The sequence below is a fragment of the Trichosurus vulpecula genome, chromosome 7, assembly GCF_011100635.1.
Source record: "Trichosurus vulpecula isolate mTriVul1 chromosome 7, mTriVul1.pri, whole genome shotgun sequence".
In the NCBI taxonomy this organism is placed as follows: domain Eukaryota; kingdom Metazoa; phylum Chordata; class Mammalia; order Diprotodontia; family Phalangeridae; genus Trichosurus; species Trichosurus vulpecula.
In genome coordinates, this window is record NC_050579.1 from 245122894 (window position 1) to 245143677 (window position 20784).

At 45.6% G+C, this 20784-nt stretch overlaps 1 protein-coding gene across 3 annotated transcripts in view; it reads left to right on the plus strand.

Annotated features, from left to right (window-relative positions):
• The window catches only part of TFEB (transcription factor EB), a 79374-nt gene that overhangs the window by 9669 nt on the left and 48921 nt on the right, over nt 1-20784 (plus strand). Inside the window, exon 1 of one of the 3 annotated variants that reach the window (XM_036768930.1) lies at nt 6758-6804. The exons of the other annotated variants lie outside the window; for them this stretch is intronic. The gene's annotated coding sequence lies outside the window, so the exon portion shown is untranslated. Of the gene's footprint in view, nt 1-6757; nt 6805-20784 lie in introns of those variants that run through there. 3 annotated transcript variants of the gene reach the window in all.

A 20784-nucleotide genomic window follows, 5' to 3' on the forward strand; every position in this document is an offset into this window, starting at 1 on the left:
AAACCTCTCTGGACCTCAATTTGCTCATCTATAAAATGGGCGGTTGTGGGAAAGCTAGACTATATGAATTCTGAGCTCTCTTCACTTCATCCTAAGGTGGTGTTTCCTCTTTCCTTTTGCCCTTCCTCTTCCTTTTCTCCTTCCCTTACCCCTTCGCTCCTCCTCTCCCTTCTCCTTCTCTTTCTCCTTCCTCTTCCCCTTCTCCTTCCCTCTCCCCTTCTCCTTCCTTTCTTTTCCCATTTTCCTTCCCTTTCCCATTCTATTTCCTCTTCCCCTTACTTTTCTCTTCCCCCTTCCCTTTTTCTTTTTGCTTCCTTTTCTCTTTCCCCTCCCCCTTCCTTTTGCCCTTCCCTCCCGCTTCCCCTTTTCCTTCCCTTTCCCCTTCTTCCCTTTCCCCTTTTCCTTCCCTTTCCCTTTCCCCTTCTCCTTCTCTTTCCCCTTTTCCTTCCTTTTCTCCTTCCCTTTCCCCTTTCCTCCCTCTTCCCCTTCCCCTTCCTTTCTCCTGCCTCTGTTGCCACTAGGTGTGTGTTGGTAGAGATATACTAGGGAGTGGGGTGGGGGAGGGGAGGAGTGGTGACAGGTTTGTTTTCTCCTGCTTAAGCAGCGAAGTCACAGCCTGTCCTTTGACTTGTTTATTATGGGTTCAGAAGCAACAGCTGTTGTAGCTCCTGGTGGTCCCTGCAGGGAGAAGCATGGCCAGGGAGGTGACACATTATACTGCCCACTTTGGAACACCAGCACCGGGGCCTGGCTGCTGTTCCTCCGCTCCGGCTCCCCCCTTCTTGGACTCTCTGAGGTCCTTTCAGCTGTCCCTTGCCATGATGGGGTCTCTGGCTTTGGGGACTGATTTAGGATGAGGACCTACCTTTAGAAGGGAGAGGGGTGAGCTTCACTCTCTTTTGCCCTTTTGTTTTCCTGTTGAGAAAACCTGGACTCAAGAGAAATGAGGCAGCTTGTCCAGGGTCCCCCTAGAACCCAGCTCTCCTGAACTTCTGGCCAGTGTTCTGTCTACAACCCCAGGCCGCCTTTGTTCTGTTCAATTGTGTTAATTAAATACTATGAAGCACCTGCCTATCCTGTGTCTACACCTTTTATTAGCCCCGATCCTCTGGGCCTGGGTCAGGAGACCTGAGTTCTAGTCTCTACTGTGATGCTTCCCAATTGGGATTGACTGTGGACAAGTCACTTCACCCGTTCTCGGTTTCCCCGCTTAGAAAATGGAGATCATATCTGAGTCCCTTACCTGTTTGGGTTGTGGCTTTCCAGGGAGGAAATGAAAGCTAGGTTGATTGGGAGTGTTTTGGAGCCAAAATGCTTTGTAAAAAGAAAGATACTCATCTTTTTGTTAGATAAGAAAAGGCAGGGGTTCCTGCCTTCTAAGAGCTCCCTGCCTTATTGGGTCAGTTAGATTGACATGCCTGAAAATGCAAGGAAATCTACAGGAGCATGAGAAATTGAATGGAAACCTCTAGTGGAAAGAGCACAGGCTCCAAAGCCTGAAAACCTGGGTTCAGATTCCCATCAGACACTTACTAGACTTATTTAATCTCCTTCTCCTTCCCTCTCCTCTTCTCCTCTCCTCTCCCCTTCTCCTTGTCTTTCCCATTCTCCTTCCCTTTCCTTTTCTCCTTTCCTTTGCCATTCTCTTTCCTCCTCCCCTTCCTTTTCCTTTCTCCCTTCCCTTTTCCCTTCCCCCTTCCCTTTTCCCTTCCCCCTTCCCTTTCTCTTTCTCCTTCCTTTTCTCTTTCCCCTCCCCCTTGGTCTAACAAGTCAACTTCTCTCTCAGCCTGTTTCCTCATTGTTCCATGAGACAGATTGAGGTACCCCCCCCAGTTCTTTTAACCCTCTTTTTTTTTCTTTTTTTTTTTCTTAACCCTCTTTTAACTTTATCAGGGGTCAGAGGACCCACCTCCCATTGCTTGGGATTCTCTCAGGTGGAAGGCCCGAATTGACCTGAAATTGACCTAAGGAGTATCTGTCACTTAGCTTGAAGGTTGTTCTGGAGGTCGAGTAGAGCTTTACTAGGTTTGGAGTTTTGAGTCTTCATTACCTGTGTGACCTTAGGCAAGATGCTTTGCCTCTCTGGGCCTCAACTGCCTCAGCTATAAAAAGAGGGAATTGCACTTGATGGTCCCTAAGGTCCATTTCTAAATATACAGCCTAGCATTCCATGAATTCTATACCCACTGTGCTTTTGCTGGCTACCCTTCTCCTTCCCTCTCTCCTCATCTTCTTCCATATCTCAGTATGCCTTATTTTTCTTTGCACTGGAAATTGAGCTGAGAAACAGTGGTCACAGAGAAACAGGCTTGGGAATCCCTCTCCCTTTGGAAACTCTGGAAGCCACCGTGGCCTTTGATCCACTTGACTGCTTATTGGTGTCTCTGTGGCCATGTGCCTGGGATGCCTGTGCTAAATTGGGCTTGATGACTCAGGCATCCTTGGGCCTAGTCATTGCTGATCTACTGTCCTCCTGCCCAGCTACCAACTCTGACCTACTAGGTTACTAAAGGACAGCTCTCTCTGAGAATACCACCCCTGCTCAAGGATGAACGTACTCAACAACTCCCCTGCCCCCTATTGTTTTTTTCCTTTTCCCTGTATACCTTTGTCTCACTGTCTTCTCTTCTACCCTTACTCCTTTCCCCACAACTCCTTGTTGTTGTTCATTCATGTCTGAGGCTTCGTGATCCCATTTGGGGTTTTCTTGGCAAAGATATTGCAGTGGTTTGCCATTACCTTCTCCAGCTCATTTTACAAATGAGGAAACTGAGGCAAACAGGGTTAGGTGACTTGCTCAGGGTCACACAGCTAGTAAGTGTTTAAGGCCGGATTTGAACTCAGGTCCTCCTGACTCCAGGGCTGGTACTCTATCTACTGTGCCACCTAGCTGCCCATAATTCCTATCTCCTTCTAATTCTCTTTATGTCTCCCTCTTTAAAAATTTTTTTCTTAGCAATATCTTTTGTTTTTATGTTTTCTAAATTTCCCCCTGAATCCTTGGCTCACAGAGAGCTGTTCCTTATAATATCTCCCTTTCTTTTGACCTTCCCCTCCTCTCATTTTCCTCCTCTCTCATCCTTCCTCTCTGTCCCTTTTCCCTTCTACCTCTTTCATCCTCTAACTTCCTCTGCTTCCTTCTCCCTTGTCCCCTTCTTTCCCCACATCTCCATTTCCTTCCTTTCTCTGCCTTGTTTTCACCTCCCCTCTGGCCCCTTTCTTTCTGCCCCCACCCCTCTCTGTCTCCTCTCTCCTTTGTCCCCATGCCCCTCTCTTCCTCTTTTCTCTAGTTCCTCTCTCCTTCAGCTTTGTTCTTTTGCACAGAGTCTCACTGTGGCCCCATAACTTGTTTAGATTCCTAGAAGTAGAATATCCAAGCCCCAGACCCACCAATTCCTCTTTCTCCCACATCTCCTCATCTCTGCAATTCTCTGTGGTTCCAGAATCCCTTGGGCCTGTCTTGTCTGCCTGTGGCCCTCTGTTACCTCTGCCCTTCTCCATTCATTCATTCCTTCGTTCATTCACTCACTCAACGACAAACATTTACTCAACACCTGTCATGCGTAAAGCCCTGTACTAAATTTCTCTGATAGTCCCAAATGGGCTATTGACTCACCAAGGGCCTGAAGCTGCTCTCCTAGCTAAAGATGACCCCTTTGGATTCTTGGGTAGGGGTAACTAACACCACTGCCAGCCGGTGCCTTGTATGCCTGTAACAAAACTGTCAGCTCCCCATGTCATGCATTTGCTGTGCCCTGACCCTGTTCTCCTCCCAGGAACCCTAGCCCCAGGCTGGGGACCATCTCCTGGGAATGGAATGCCCTGGGACTCTGCACGTTGTTGACCTAATCTTCCAACCGGGTGGTGTCAAGAGCCACAGAAGAATAGTCCCAAGGATATTGTGGGTGGGAGGGGGTGTGTGTGTGCAAGCTCACATGTAGCATGGAGCAGAAGATATATGGAGCCTAATTTTAGGGTAGAGTTTTAGGGGCTGACTCATAGTCTCTTGATCAAGTTGGGGTGTGTGTTTGTATATAGGACCATTAGCTTTGGAGCTGAAAGGGAACTTAGAGATCAGAGATTTAGTCTAACTCCCTTATTTTATAAATGAAGAAAGTGACCTTCAGACAAGATCACTCAGGTAATCTGTATCAGAGCCAGAATTTGGGATGTGATCAGAGCCTTAGAGTCAGAAAGGACCTTGGAAGTCATCTAGGCCAGCCCCCATATTTCACAGATGAGGAAGGCTTAGGGGGTTTGAGATTACCTGGTTCTGAACCCATGTCCTCAGATTCAAATCCAGCATTTTATTTGTACTAGCCCATGTTCATCTGACTCCAAACCCAGTATTCTTTTTTTTCTTTTTTCTTTCTTTTTGGAGGGGAGAAGGGAAGGCAATTGGGGTCAAGTGACTTGCCCAAGTGTGTCAAGTGTCTGAATGTGTATTTGGACTCAGGTTCTCCTTACTCCAGGGCTGGTGCTCTACTCACTGCGCCACCTAGCTGCCCCAAACCCAGTATTCTTTACACTGGCCCAAACTGCTTTGATGGGAATGGTGCTGCTGGCAGGGAAGGGACAGCAGCCTGAGGGCACAAAAGAGAGGCCCTCTACATTTGGCTTTGCCCCTCAGGTCTGGAATGCATCAAAGGGAGGCGCTGGGTTTGTGATGGTAATGGGGAGGTAGCCCCCACTAGCTCCCTTCCAGTGGTCCAGGGACGAAACTCTGTTTACCCTATGGTAAGGATGGCTGGCATAGGGTATCTCAGCTAGGAATCGACCCTTGGAGATACAGTTATCATCAATAGGGTAGGCATTCTTCCCAAAGTGCCATGAACCATCATTTTTGCTTCTATGGAAGACCTCCCATAGGAAGTTTGGGCTTCCCCTTCCTGAAGGCGCAGTCTTAATTGAGGGGCTGGGGGATGGAGGAGGGGGACACAAGGGGACTCAGAAGACAATGCATTCGCCAATTAGCATTTATGAAATGCCTACTGTGTTCCAGGTGCTATGACTACAAAGACAAAAGTATAAATCTTTACCTCTAGGAAGCTTGCATTCTATCGGAAAGAAAAACTCTTCACAATTAGCTATATACAAGATAAATACAAGGTAAAAGCGATTTGTTTTTGCAGGGCAGGGGAGGGGGACTAGAAGTTGGGAGTATTAGGAAAGGCCTCATGTAGGAAGAATTAAAGACAGCACAACTATACATACCAAAAAAATAATAGCCATATTCTACAGTTTCTCTGCCAGTGACCCCAGAGGAACCCCAGGGACCCCAGAGAGTGACCCTCAGAGAAGAGAATGCTGACCCTAAAGTTAGAGGATATGAGTTTAAATCCTGCCTCTGATTCTTACAGCCTATGTGACTTCTGGGCCTCAGTTTCCCTATCTGTAAAATTAGAGGGTTGAACTAGATGGTCTCTTTCAGCCCCTGATCTGTGTGGTCCTGTGGCCCTTTCAGTTTTGAACTGACAGGGTTTAGGGAAGGTGGAGCAGTGTGGCCTGCTGGGCAGCTCTGGGTTTTGCCAGCAGCTCCACTTTACTGTCTCTGGTCCTCAGTTTCCTCATCTAAAATGGAGATAATCGGGGTAGCTAGGTGGCGCAGTTGAGTACGGCACTGGCCCTGGAGTCAGGAGGACCTGAGTTCAAATGTGGCCTCAGACACTTGACACACTTACTAGCTGTGTGACCTTGGGCAAGTCACTTAACCCCAGTTGCCCTGCCTTCCTCCCTCCAAAAAAAATAAAATAAAATGGGGATAATGAGACCTGCCCCACCTCTCTTTAGGGGGTTGTTGTGAGGATGAAGTGAAATGATGGGTGCCTTGAAAAATGGGATACAATAATAGTAAGGTATCATTATTACCATTACTAGTATGTCTTGAGGGGAGGGAAGGGGATGGAAATCTCTCCTGCCTCTTCTCCCTCAGCCCCAGGGTTCCATAGGTCAGAGGGAGCTTGAGGAGTCAGGTGACTGTGGGTCCCAGACTCAGCAGTTTGTACAGGCTCCAGTCCAGGCTAAAAGGCAGAGGAGGGAGAGGCATCTTGCTCTCTAGAGGGAAGTGGGATGGCCCTGTTCTGAGGGCCCTTCAAGGCCTCCTGGCCCATTGGTGAAGGCCGCTGAAGTGAGGGGCTCTTGGGGAAGCTCAGAGTTGGGGCAAACCACATCTGACTTTGTCCCTTGGACCAAGGAGTGATAAACTGGGGTGATAAATCAGGATTATTATGCCCCTTATCTGGGGCCCCTTTGCCAGCCTCTGTCCTGTTCTCTCCTGGATTAGTGATTGGGAATCAGAGGGCAGGAAACCCAGAACCCCTTCTACCCCACCCCCCAAGCTCTTCTTAGACCATGTCCCCTAGTACTAGTGTGAGGGGCAGCCTGGACCCTAACTCATTCTTTGTGGCTCTAAAAAGGCCTACTGTCCCCAGGAAGAATACAGTATGATATACTGGAAAAGAATTCTGGTCCCAGATCAGAGAAGCTGGCTTGGAAACATGACTTTGCTACTCACTACCTTTGTGACCCTGGGCAAGTGACTTCCCCTCTCTGGGCCCCAATTTCCTCATCTGTAAAGTTGGGCCAAATGATCTCCAAGGTCCACTTTCAGTTCTAGGTCCTGTGCCCTCCTGGTAGAAGGCAGTCCTCCTCTAGGTCTCCACCATTCTCATTTTGCTGCTTCTACTCTGACCCATCTTCACTGGAAGAAGATAAAGAGGAGTCCCTTGCATTCCTCTCTTCTATCTGAATCTATTATCAGGAAAGAATCTGCTAGATTCATTCATGCAGAGAGATAAGTGATTGGTAAATGGTTCCTTCTATGACCCTTCCCAGGGGTATTTGCATGTAACTGGGGGGAAAGGGGGAGGCGGGGCTTGGAGAGTTTTAAGCCAGAGGAATGAAGTTTTTGTTTTGAAATTAGAAACATCTCCAAGCAGGTGGGAGATCTGTTTGGGGGTTTTTCCCAAAGAGGGGAAGACCTCTGTGCCTCCAGAATCACCGTAGGCAGCACTTAGTTCACCTGTTTTGGCCCTAAGGCCAATTGTGACTGGAGTCCTTACTTATTCAGTTTCTGCAAATCATCTAAACTCTCTAAGCCTCAATTTCCTCATCTAGAAAATGAGGGGGTTCTGTTAGATGGCTTTGGAGATTCCTTCCAGCTCTAGATCTTTGGTTTTGCGTGAGTCTCTTAACCTTTCTGTGTTTCAATGTCCTCATCTGTTGTTCTAAATCGATGATCTTTTGGTGGGATATGGTGGAGCTGTGTGACCCTGGGCCAGTCTCTTGCCTCTCTTTGCCTTAGCTTCTTCATCTATAAGATGAAGGCATTGGACTTAATGGCCTTGACAGTCCCTTCCAGCTATGCCAATTTTGGTGGGGACTGGGAAGGGACTTGCTAGAGGAGCCACTTGCCCTTGGACTGCCTGTTCCTGGCCTCCTAGGACTGATGAATTCCTTCTTTGCCATCCATATCAGCCTGTAGCCCACAGATGTTTCTCCTGGAGAAGGCCCAGGGAGGACATGTTGGCTCTCTTCACATATTTCCTGGACTGTCCCATAGGAGAGGGATTCAAGTTGGTCTGCTTGGCCCTGTTTCAAGCTAGGGGTGCTAGGAAACCTAATATTCAAGGGTACAGGGTAGGGGTCTGCCTCCAAAACTAGAAGTTTTAAGGAGCAAGATTTAAGGAAAAGCTTCGAAACATAAGTGGGATGGCTGGTCTTGGGAGACGGCTAGTACTTCGTGACTTGAGGGCTTTTAGATAGCTAGATACATAAAACATTTATTAAATGTTTGCTCTGTGCTTCACACAGCACTACCAAAAAGACCATCCTTGCCCTCAAGATACTTACTTCCTAATGAGGAAAGACCAAGTGTGAAGTGGAGCTAGAAAAGGGGGTAGGATATGACGAGACTTAAAGTAGTCTTTGAATTAAAGATGATATCTGGGACCCCATTGAGATAAGGCAAAAAATGACCTATCAGAGCCCAGGGACACTGGAGAGAAGCTTCAGTTATCAGAGGGAGGAGGTGGAGATGCTGGTCTGCATAGAGGAAGCTTAGGGAGAGAGCCAGGAAGTGTCCCTAAAGGAGCAGAAGTGAGAGGCTATTGTTGTGAAGAGTCTGGTTCAAATATGTTTTGGACTAAATGGCTCTTCCAACTCTGAGATTCTTTGTCTTTTTTAATTTTAATTTTTGCCCTTTGTTTTTAATGGCATCTTCATTTCTGAACATGTCCCCTTCCCTCTCTCTCTCTTGAGCCAGACCCTGTCCTTATGACAAAGAATAAAAAAAAGAGAAAAAACCCCAAAAACAATTCAGCAAAACCAATGTATGTGTAATATTCCACATCCATAAACTCCTCACTTCTACAGAGAGAAGATGGTGTGCTTTCTCAAATCTTTGAGGCCAACCTTGATCATTATAATGTTGGTTTTTTTGTCCTTTCTTTTTTCTTTGTTGTCACTATTATTTTTCTGCTATTATATTTTCTTCTGCATCAGTTCATGTAAGTCTTTGCATGCTTCTCTGAATTTTTCATATTCATCCCTTCTTATGGTGCAATAATTTGCCATGACTTTCATGTTCTAAAATGTGTTTAGCTCTTCACCAACCTATGGACATTTGCTTTGTTTCCAAGTCTTTGCTGTCATAAAAAGTGCTGCTAGGAATATTTTGGGTCTTTTCTGTCTTTGACCTCCTTGAGGCATATGCCTAGAATCAAAGGGCACAGACCTCTTAGTAATTTTTAGCATAATTCAAAATCGTTTTCCGGAATGGTTGGACCGATTCACATCTCCAACAACAATGATTTAATAAACCTGTCTTGTAGGGGCAACTAGGTGGCTCAGTGAGTAGAGCACCAGCCCTGGAGTCAGGAGGACCTGAGTTCAAATGCGGCCTCAGACACTCGACACATTTACTAGCTGTATGACCTTGGGCAAGTCACTTAACCCCAATTGCCCTGCCTTCCCCCCTGCAAAAAAATTAAAAAAAAAATAAACCTGTCTTATAGCCCCTCCAGTGCTATTTCCATCTTTTTCATATTTGCCAATTTGTCGGATGTAAAGTGAAACCTCAGAATTGCTTTGATTTGTATTTCCCATTAGTGATTTGGAGTGGTCTTTCATATGATTGTTAATAGTTCACAATTTTTTTTGAGAACTCTTTATTTTTTTTTGATCACATGCATTGGAGAATGGTTCTTGGTCTTACATATTTGTGATAGTTCCCTATGTATATGTTAAATATCAAATCCTAATCAGAGATAATTTGATACAAGTTTCCCCCATTGACATTTTTCCTTCTCATCCTGGCTGTGTAGATTTTGTTCATGCAAAAGCCTTTCCATTTCAAGTGATCACAATTATTTATTTCATCCTTTGTGATTGCCTGTGGCCGTTGTTTGGTCCATTTTATCACTTTGTAAAAGGCAATGTGCCTTGGAAAGAGTGCTTGAATTGGAAAACCTAGGTTCTGATCCGACCTCTAGCTATGTGACCCTTAGGAATATTCTTTGTTTCAGTTTCCTCATCTTTATTTTCATATGTTAGTGAATCTATGATCTCACCCATGTTCTTCTTCTCTCCAGGGATGCAGATGACAACCTATCCATGCTCTTCTGTCCTACATAACTCTTGTCTTTGTGTTCCTCTGAATTTCGGGAGTTTACCCAATGTGCAGGGTAGAAAACAGCTGTTTTCTAGATTCCTTGACATTGTACAGATACCAGTGTAGAACTCAGCTCTTCACTGCTTCTCTCTTGTTCTTGATACGTGACCCAGCTCCTTCCCTAGTCCTCCATTTCTCTGATGACATCCACTTTTGCACAATTCCTCATTTTCAATGTCATGCACCCTGCTCCCAAAATAGACAAGTGAGAGATTATCAGTAACCACTTAACAACCTATATACCTCCTTTGCTATCTCTACAAAAACGTTTAAAAAACATTTTTATTGATGTCTTTTGTTTTTTTTTACAAAAAGAGATATCACCTTTGTTTCTGAATAAATCTCTCTCCCCTCCGGATTTTTTCCCAGAGAACGATCCCCTGTAACAAAAACTCAAAGAGTAAGAAAAAAAAAAGACAGTCCAGCCAGAACAGCCAACATATAAATTGAATCTGACAGTTTGGACAACAATCTGTACCCATGGTCCCCTACCTCTGTAAGAAAGGGAGGAATTGTATTTTCTGCAAAAGTAGGTAAGACAAGGGAATAAGATTTTGCAATTGTGTTCTCTGGCAGAGCACATGTTTCTCCTCACACAGCTAGCTGCCTGAAAGGGAGGGAAATTTCAAGATCTCATTGTACATGTTGTTCACCAGGATGGTTTTTTCTCTTTGTGGCAGCCTCAGAACTTAGCCCAGTTCCTGACATATAAAAGGTGCTTAATAAATGCTAGTAGAATGAAAGAAAAATTTAAAAACATCGTATTTGGTAAAGCAAATTGTGCTTTTATGGAATGCTGAGCTCCTTCAAATCCAACCTCAGACCCTTAGCAGCTATGTGACCCCTGAGCAAATCACTTACTTAACCATTGCCTTCCTCAGTTTCCTTATCTGAAAATGGGGGTTAATAATAGCACTCTGCTGCTCCAGGGTTGTTGTTAGGCTCGAATGAGATACCTTTTTACAATTTGCTTTGCAAACCTTAAAGCCAATATAAATTTTAAAAGCCATAAAAATAAAGTCAAAATAAATAAATGAAACACAATATAAATATTGGCTATTGTTATTAAGCTTCTTGAGGACAGGGACTGTCTTTTGCCTCTTTTTATCTCCTCTGTTCTTAGCACTGTGCCTGGCACATACTAGGTGCTTAATAAATGTTTATTGGGTGATTATTACTCACATTAAGTGTTCTTAAAGATAGTCATGATTTCCTCATGGGTCAAATAAGAATGATAATTGCCATGGTACTTACCTCATATGAGTCAGCCCATCATCGTGAACAGAAGAGGCCACCTCTGAAGTCCAAAAAAACCCATCGGATTTGAGTCTTGCATCTGGTGCCTACTGGCCGTATGACCATGGGTCAGTCACTTGACATCTCAGTGACCTCATTTGAGTGGGGGACTCTCTAAGACAAAAAGTTGCAGGAAATTGCTGATCTTTAACAGTGAAGGGAGTTTCCACACTGGGAGTCCCCCAAATTAATGATTTGTACCAAAATTTAGATCCCTACCAAATCCTTCCTCCCAGGGTTGTTGTGAGGACTAAATGAGATGTTGTATGTCAAGTGCTTTGCAACCAAAGTGCTATGTAAATGCTAGCCAGTATTTTTATTACTATTTTATGACATTCAAGGCCTACTTCTTCCTGGCAGTTTCTCAGTCCCTGGGCTGTGTGAGTCAGTAAAGGATACGAACTGGAGACCAGTGCTATTTGGTGTTGCCCCCAAACTCGTGATTCAGTAGTTTAAGGCTGTGGGCATGAGAGGAGTGTTGCTCTCTGTGAAGAGGGGCCAGTGGGAAACCTGATTCTACATGGTTTCAGCAGGACTTGGCCAGGAATTTGTCTTAGGCCAACCTCTTTTCTCTCTCTATTCCTCGTGTCTCAGTTTCCATTCATTTTCTGGGCAGTGAGGGTCAAGGGATGCCCAGGCTGGGCCCCTGGAGGTACCAACATCGAGTTCCACAAGAGCCCAGAATTGGGTGTACCAATGGTCACTTCAGCTAGAGTGTTGGGTGAAGACTATATGAGGCCATTGTCTGGATAGGGCTTGGCATCGAGATGGAGGCTGCCGCTTGCAGGTGGCCCTTGGAGCCACTGGGAGTGAGTGAGATTTGAATTCAGGGCTGATGAGTGTTCAAGTATGGGAGTATAAGGTCTTCCAGGCTTGTGGCTCATTCTGCCCAGTTAGTAATCCTTGGTCACATTTGTATCTCGAAACAACTTGTGCAACTTCCTGTCTTGGTGGGGCCGCTGGAGGCTGAGTGAGAAATAGCACCCAGAGAAAAATGAGGAAACTTTGGGCCTGAAGGGAGGGCCTTGGGAGATGTCTGGGCACTGAATGGGGCTTCAGACCTCAGGCTCCAGAACCCCACAGAAGGGAGCATTCCAGCCATCTCTCCCAGAGTGCCTCCCTGCCAGGTGGGAGAGGGGGGCCTTAAGGTACATAATACTGCCCTTGGTCAGTAGGGGAGGGCTTGTATGGGTGGGATGTGAGTCTTGGCCAACTAGATGGGCCTTAGGATTACTCTGGGGGATAGGGGGAAGGGATGATGGGACATCTGGTGAAGGGAGTTAAGCCTAGGGAAGGCTTGGGGGGACAGTGGGGAACTGTGGCTTGGGGTCTTTTGTCAGAGATAAACCAGCGCTGGTTTTAGAGGAGAGAGGAAGTACAGAAAGAGGCACCAGGCTTATCACCAGCCCCAGCCCTCCGTGACCAAATCTTGATTTAGACACTAATTACCACTGATTTTTGAATACACTTAGGAGCTTAGAAGGAAGGGCAGTGCCCAACCCTAGAGAATCAAAGCATCTGCAGCTGGGAGGGGCCTTCCAGATCACAGAATCTCTGATCTAGGTCTGAAGGGACCTCAGAAGCCACCGGGTCCAATCCCTTCGTTTTACAGTATGAGGAAGATGAAGCCCAAGGAAGCTCAGTGATTTACAATCATGCAGATAGAGAAGGGGGCAGTGTCTCCTCTCTGGATCAGCCTTGATCATATCTTTTACTTTTGTGAGAGACCGTACAGATCATTTAGGCTAAAGGTTCTTAACCTGGGCTCTGTGGACTTGTTTTATTAAATATATATATACACACATATATATATATATACACACACATATATTTCATTAAACATATTTATTATATATTCTATTGAAATATATCATATAATCATTTATTTAAATTTATTATATTATATATTCTATTAAAATATATCATAATATATTTAAATATGTAGTTATTATGTATTATATTATAATATAATAATTTATTATTATATTTAAATATTATATAATTATAATATATATTTATACATAGGTAACTATACCTCACTGTAATTGTTTTCCTTTGTAATCTTATACATTTTTTATTCATTTAAATATATTATTCTAAGAAGGATTCCATAGACTTCACCAATCTGCCAAAGGGATCTGATATATGAAAAAGATTAAGAACCTTTGATCTAGTCCAGTCTCCATATTTTACAGATTGGGAACTGAGGCTGGGAGAGGGTATTTGAACCACCCAAGGTCACACAGGTAGTGACTAACAGAGGCAGGATTCAAATCCAGGTTTTCTGACTCTAAATCCAGAGCTCTTTCCATTCCACTATGTTTACCTGTCTATCAACAAACATTTCTTGTAGGCCCTATTATCTACAAGAAACCAAGCTGTGCTTAGTAAGGGTCACACAGCCTCTGCCTGTAATGAGTATCTGGTCTTGTGGGGCACGTAAGAGGAGTGAGGCACTGCCTCACAGGCTCAGCTAACAGTCCTAGGTGATGCTGTCTCAATGTCTAAGGGTGCTCTCTATTGTCTTACTGTCTCACACTTAAGGAGTGGCTTGGCTCTTCAAAGTTGGGGGAAATCCTTTCAAGCCAGAATTAAGAGAGCTCAGGGAAGGCTTCTGGGAGGATGAGGGGCTTGGACTGGTGTTCGAAGGATAGGGAGTCAGGGAGAAAGACAGGAGAGGTTACCTGGAATGGGACTGGAGGGTACTTTCCTGGGGGCCAGAGACTGGAGCAACCAAAAGTTTGTGCAAGGAGACAGTGGAATCCTATCCCTGGCCTGGCCTCATGGAACAGCAGAGTGGAGGGAGGAGACCTGGGACTGATTCCTTCCCTTCTGGGCAGTGAAATGAAGCTCACTGGGTGCCTGTTGACTGTGGGTAGAACTAATGATCCTATGTTGGAGTCCCAATTTCAACACTGACTAATCTGACCTTAGGCAAGTAACCTCAGCTCCCTGACCCTCAGTTTTGTGATCTGTAAAAAGGGGTGGTCATACTTGCTCCACCTGCCTCACGGGGTTTTAATCATTCTGTTTTTGGACTGGATCTGTGATTTCATCGATGAAGGGAGCTCCCAATGAGGAAACACCCTCTCTCAATGTAACTTGGCACCCATTCTGCAACTTATTGTCATAGAGAGCTGCTGGGGACACTAAGTTAAATGACTTGTCCAAGGTCACACAGCCAATCTGTGTCAGAGGTGGGACTGGAACTCAGGTCTTCCTGACTCCGAGGCTGGCTTTCTAGCCAGATACTTTGATTCTCTAGTGTTGGGCACTGCCCTTCCTTCCAAGCTCCCAAGTGTACTCAAAAATCAGTGGTTAGCAGCGTCTGACCCAAGATTTGGTCATTGAGGGCTGGGGCTGGTGATAAGCCTGACTCTCAGGGCAGCCTCAGAGGGTTTTGTTGATGATGAAATGATAAAGTGCTTTGTAACTGTGAAGCAATATATGCTATTATTGTAGGCAAATCTCTTGACTTCACTGAGACCTAGTTTCCTCATCTGTAATAAGGGCCAAACCGTGATGATAAGGATGATGATGACGATGATGATGATGGAGGAGACAGACTCAGTGAAAGCTCAGATCTATGGCAGTCTTCACCAGGCTATCAGGAGGAAAGCATTTTGGAGTCTTTCAAGCCCTGTATTAGAAAGGCCTTGGATTCTGAGGAGGGTTTACTTTCTCTCTTTCTTACTTGCTTTCTCTCTTACATGCCCTCTCCTGGGTTCCCATTCAACTCCGTGGTTCTCTTTGCCTGGCTTCACCAGAAGCAGCCTGGACACTGAGACTAGCGGCTAGTTATGTGAATCAAGATGGAAGAACTGGGGGAAGTCATGGGGAGATCAGCTGCCTCAGCTCAGCCTTCTCTACCCCAATCCCATGACTAGAGTGGTAGGAAGAGTGAGTGAGAGGAGAGGTCAGGCCCACAGTGGGTGGAGAGTATTCTGGAGTCACCACTGCCTTGTCACTATGGCAGAGGGAAATACCCCGGCCTGTCTTTAGGATAATGGTAAAGAAAGTCATGGGGAAGCTCAGTGATTGGATCTTTCCCCAGAAGGGGCACTTCTGGGTTTGCTTCCTGGGATCCTCCAAGAGCCTCCAATGTCCTTCCTGACAGCTGGAGAGGCCCCTCTGGGCCCCCAGAGGTAACCAGAGGATGGAACCCTGGACCTTTGAGCAGGTTGACTGAAGGGAGTACAAACATGGATGAAGTCACAGATGCTTGAAGTAGCCCGAACTGTGCTATTCACAGTGGCTACAAAGACAAAATAAGACTGTCCTTCTCCTCAAGGAAGCTGGAGGGACCCCTGCCAAATAGGCATTGCCTGTGTCCATGGGGAAGATCAGCGTCTAGTTTCTAAATTCCAGGGCCAGGCACTCTTGCCCTCAAGAAGGCGCTGTGTCTAGGAGCATTGTCTATGAGTGGTGGCAGCCAGCTGGGTGGAGGGAAGGGAAGGAACATCATTCAAGGCTGAGTCCCAGACCCTCCCTGGGAGCGTTTCCTTATTCTCTGAAAGGTTTTGCCTTCAATCAGTTAGATAGTGAAGTAGATAGAGCACTTGGCCTGGAGTCAGGAAGACCTGAATTCAAATCCAGCCTCAGACACTTACTAGCTCTGTGATCCTGGGCAAGTCACTTAGTCTCTGTCTACCTCAGTTTCCTTATCTGTAAAACAGTGATAGTAATAGCACCTTCCTCTCAGGATTATTATAAGGATCAAATAAGATAACATTTGTAAAGTACTTAACATAGTGTCTGGGACATAGTATCTACCTGACAAATGTTTATTCCCTTTCACCCTTCTTTCCTTCAATCCTCTGGACTTGAGGCCTCTTGTCTATATTGACTGCCATCAGATGTGAGGAACTGGACCCAAACCCCAGTTCAGAATGGAGTCTAATGGATTTAATTTCTGCCCTGGTGTTTGTGTCTCTGCCTGTAACAACAATGCTGCTTGCAGCGGCTGTGGAGGTGAAAGGCCAATAACACTAGCACACAGGACAGCTGCCAGCACAGGTCCTTTGATCTGCTTTTCTAGGGAAAGCAGCTTTAAGGGGTTTACAATCTCATTTTAATTAAACATACATATATCATTCACTTAGTTCAGGGGGAAAAGCCAGCACCCTGAACTTCAGAGAGAATACAAACAGAAATTACAAGCATATATTATATAAATAGAGCAAATAAACACAAACCTGTAGACAGGCTTCTAACCATCTAACTATAGCAATACATACAGTTACCAGAGAGAGAAGCATCAGTATCTGGGTTTCCAAAGCTGCGGTGGGCTCTGTGATGGCTACGCAGAGTCTCGTCTGGTCAAATGACATGACACACTTCCAGTGAGTGAGAGCCCCAAAACAAAATGCCAGCCTCAGATCATATATACCCTTCTCAGGGTTAGAGGGCATCACAACCATGCAACTCAAACCCATGTGAGCCAGGCTTTCTTATTTTTTTAAGCAGATCATCAAAGACTCTTGATTCAATCAAAGACTCTTTGAAACAAAGGCAAGACTCATCAAAGGCACTTGATTACCTCCGTGCTGAGAAGCACTCAAGCAACAAACAGCAAGAAGTCCCACTTTGCTTGCCAGTACATTTGAAAGGCAAGACTCAAGGGTACTTGATTACCTTAGCATTCCAAAAGAGAAAACACCCTTCTTACCATTACACTGCCTTCTAACAGAGCAGAGCCTGAAGGACTGGCACCAGAGTAGGCCTGCTAGAACGTTAAGGTTCCTAGAACTTTGGAACTGGAAAGGCATCCTAGAAATCACCTAGATCTGCCCCCTTCATTTTAAGAATAGTGTGGTGGAAAGGGCACTGTGCTTAGAGTCTCAGATCCTGAGTTCAAATCCTAGGTCTGGACTTGTTATCTGGGTTACCTTGGGCAAATGTTTTCTCCATCTGGATCTCAGAAGCTAGACTAGATGACCTCTCAGTTCCTTTTAGAGCTCAGAGCTCTAGATCTATGACCCCATAAATGGTGGATGGGGAGACTTAGGCTTAGGGAGTAGGAGTAACATGCTCAAGGTCACATAGTTAGTTTTGGAGAACCAGGTCTTCGGCCTCTGGTTCTTTGTATTCTACCATACTCCTCGCGCTTCCTCCCCCTTCTTGCTTTGTTTGGGTTTGTTGCTGATGTTGCTCCATTCGCCTAGACCTTCCCACTATCCCCTTGCTCCCACTGCATCACAGCTATCCCTCACAGAACTCAGGATTGAAGGGTGGCCAACACAGAGCCTGGCTTGGAGATTTGGGCATATACAGTGCACTCAGGACATACTTGGACTGGTTTGATGAATGAAAAGGATAAGCGTACGGCTGCTGTTGTTCTTGTAGAGCTGGAAGAGATGTGAGAGGATATCTGGTGAAATGTTTTCATTTTGTAGACGAGGGAATTGGGTCCCAGAGACTCTACAGATCAGCAAGAACCTCCTAAGAGCTAGGGAAACAAGGAAAGACAAACACGCTGCCTGCCCTCCAGGAACTCAGCAGTCTAATGCGTGAGACAACATGCAAATGGCTCTGTACATAAAACATATATCCAAAGTACAGGGGAGTGGGGTGGATTTCAGGGGGAAGGCACTAGCACTAATGGGGGGTGGGGAAATGCTTTTTGCAGAAAGTGGAATTTTGGCTTGGATGTCAAGGAAGCCAGGAGGTAGACATTGGAAGGGAGAATGTTCCAGGCATGAGGGGGCAAGCAGTTCAGAGCTTTAGTGCCTTGTCCAAGCAAGGCCACGTGGATAGCAAATGGCAGGGCCCATGTTCAAGTGAAGAGTCTTTCTCCTCTAATAGAGGAAGGGTGTGGCAACTTTTTTGGACCTCAGTTTCCCCATTTGTAAATGAAGGGATTGGAATAGATGATCTCCAAGGTCCCTTTCATCTTTAGATTGAGCGCTCTTAGGATCTTTATCTCAGGACACCCCAAAACAGGGTGGCTTCCGAGACAGCAAGAATCTCGTGAGCAGAGTCATACAAGATCATAGATTTAGCGTTGAAGAAGGCCATTTAGAGGGCAGCTAGGTGGCACAGTGAGTAGAGCACCAGCCCTGGAGTCAGGAGGACCTGAGCTCAAATCCGGCCTCAGACACTTGACACACTTACTAGCTGTGTGACCTTGGGCAAGTCCTTAACCCCAATTGCCCTGGCTTCCCCCCTCTAAAAAAAAAAGAAGGAACCATTTAGACAAGCCCTGCACCCCATTTGACTGACAAGAATACTGAGTCTCAGAGAAGTGACTTGCCCAAGGTCACCCAGGTAACAAGAGGCAGAGCTGGGATTTCAGCCCAGGTCCTATGACTCTGAATCCCATGCTTTTTCCCAGGGAACCACACTACCTGAGATCTGATTCTATCTTTATTGTATAATCTAAGGCAGATCTCTATTAAACCTTCTCTGGGTCTCAGGTTCCTCCAGCACCCTGTAACGTGGGGTAGTTAAACTGCTCTTAGCTAAATGGAAAGGGCAGGAACATGCCCATGTCACAGAACTCAGGTGCTAGAATATGGTGCTTCATTCTCTGGTCACTGGCATCTTTTCTCCATATGTTGACTCTTCCCCAACTCTTGGCTCTTTGTCACCTCTAACCTGGGGCTATGGGCTGCCTGGCTCATGGGACAGGAATGTATGTCACCCTCTCAGCCATGCCAGTGTCTGTGTCATGGCTCACAATTGGGTATAAATATCCCCCATGCTCAGAGGGCTTTGGAGTGTGAAAGACTGAGTGAAGTGGGCAGGGCCTTTCCTGGCAGGAATCTGGCCTCTCCATTGGGCCATTTGTTGAAGCTATTCATAGAGATGCCTCATTACTGGCTCTATTTTTAACTCAGCTTTTAAATTTTGCCAGCACCTGGTCTGGTGCTTATTGAAGAGGGGTAGGAGGATGAGAGGGTGGAATGATGCTGGCTAAGGAGTCTTGAAAGGAAAGAAATAGGGGGTATCTTCTGCTCATGGATAGAACATCAGATTTGGAGCCAGAAGACATAGATTCAAATCCTGACTCTTCCATTTATTAACTGGGAGACATGTGGCAAGATACTTAAACTCTGTGGGCCTCAGCTTCCCTGTCTGTGAAATGAGGGGGTAAATCTGATGATCTGGAAGCTTCCTTCCATTCCTAAAATCTCTTGATCTTCATCCTAGGATCTTAGGCAAGTCTCTCAAATCAAATTTGGTGTCTGTTGTGATCTTGTGCAAATTCTGTCATTTGTCTCAGTTTATTATTATTGTATTGTCTCAGTTTCCTGTTTTGTAAAGTGGGGGGTCATCATCATAACTGATATTTATTTAGTGCCTTAGGGTGTTCAGAACACTTTGAATCTGAACCTCACAACCACCCTAAGACAGGTGCTATAGGTATTGAAATCCATATTTTTACAGACAGAGGAACTGAGGCTCACAGAGAAGTTACATGACTTGCCCAAAGTCACAAAGCTAGGAAGTGTTGGAGGTGGGATTCAAACCTGGGTCTTCCTTGGTCTGAATCTAGCTCTCTGTCTCCTATTTGATGCCCTTCTGCCTTGACCAACCATGAGTTGTTAGGAGCAAATAAGATGACATATGGATGGATCCCCAAAATCTTAGTCCTTGCCTCAAGACTTTTGGGACCCCCTGTGTAAGGCTTTTTGTAGATCATAAAGTATTCGAAAAGGAAAATGATAATTACAATGTCGGACCTTCGATGGGTGCATAAGTAGAAGCTTAGTGAAGAATGAGTTGATGAAGGACTTATCTTTTCTAGCTACAGATCTGAGGATCGAATCACTCTGCCTGGTCATGGCAGTGGCTCAGGATTGATTGTTTACTGGCCATCCAAAAAGTCAGCGTCTCATGTTCTAGGTCTGGCCATTTTTGTCCAACAGCTGCTCCTACCAGCCCCGTGGCACACCGGGACTAAGGCTTTTCTCTTAACGTACCATGTCTTTGCCTAGGATATCCTCCATGTTTGAAATGCACTTCCTCCTCCCCTCCACCTCTTCAAATCTCTAGCTTCCCTCCAAATTCAGCTCAGCCTCCTAATGAGAACTTTACTGATCTCCCCAGTTGTTAATATTCCCTCCCCTAATTCCTTTGTTCAGTTGTTTTCAGTCATGTCTCATTCTTCACGACCCCATTGGGGTTTTCTTGGCAAAGGCACTAGAGTGGTTTGCCATTTCCTTCTCCAGCTTATTTTACGGATGAGGAAACTAAGTGATTTCCCAAGGTCACATAGCTAGTAAGTGTCTGAGGCCAGATTTGAACTCAAGGCTTCCTGCCCCTAAGGCCAGCACTCTATCCCCTGCAGCACCTAGCTGCCCTCTTCATTAATTTTATACATGGTTTGTATTTGTGTGTATGTTGTTTCCCCCAGTAGAACATAAGGGGAGAGGGCAGGAACTGTTTCATTTTTGTCTCTGTACTCCCAGGGCCTGGCACATAGAAGGTGCTTAATGAATGCTTGGTGCTTAATAAATGTTTGGCATTCAGTTGACCTTCCTCCTGAGAGGACCTCAGTTTTCTTCCAGACCTGGGCCCTGACAATGCTCTGGCTGCAGAGGAAAGGAATGAAACAGACATAGATTGTTTAGAAAGGCAGGAGCTTGACGGCCTGGAGGAGGATGGGGAGGAAGAAAGGCCCCTGGCTGCTTTCCCTGCTGGCACCCACCACCTGGCATCACAGGGCAGCTCTGCAAAACCTCTGGTGCCTGCGTGTGGGTGGTATACATATAGAGACAGGAGAGCCCAGTTGCACAGGTAGAGACATGAGGGCTGTTGCCCTTTGAGAAACTTTGATTAACTTCTACTGTGATTTGAGAAGCATTGATTGAGCA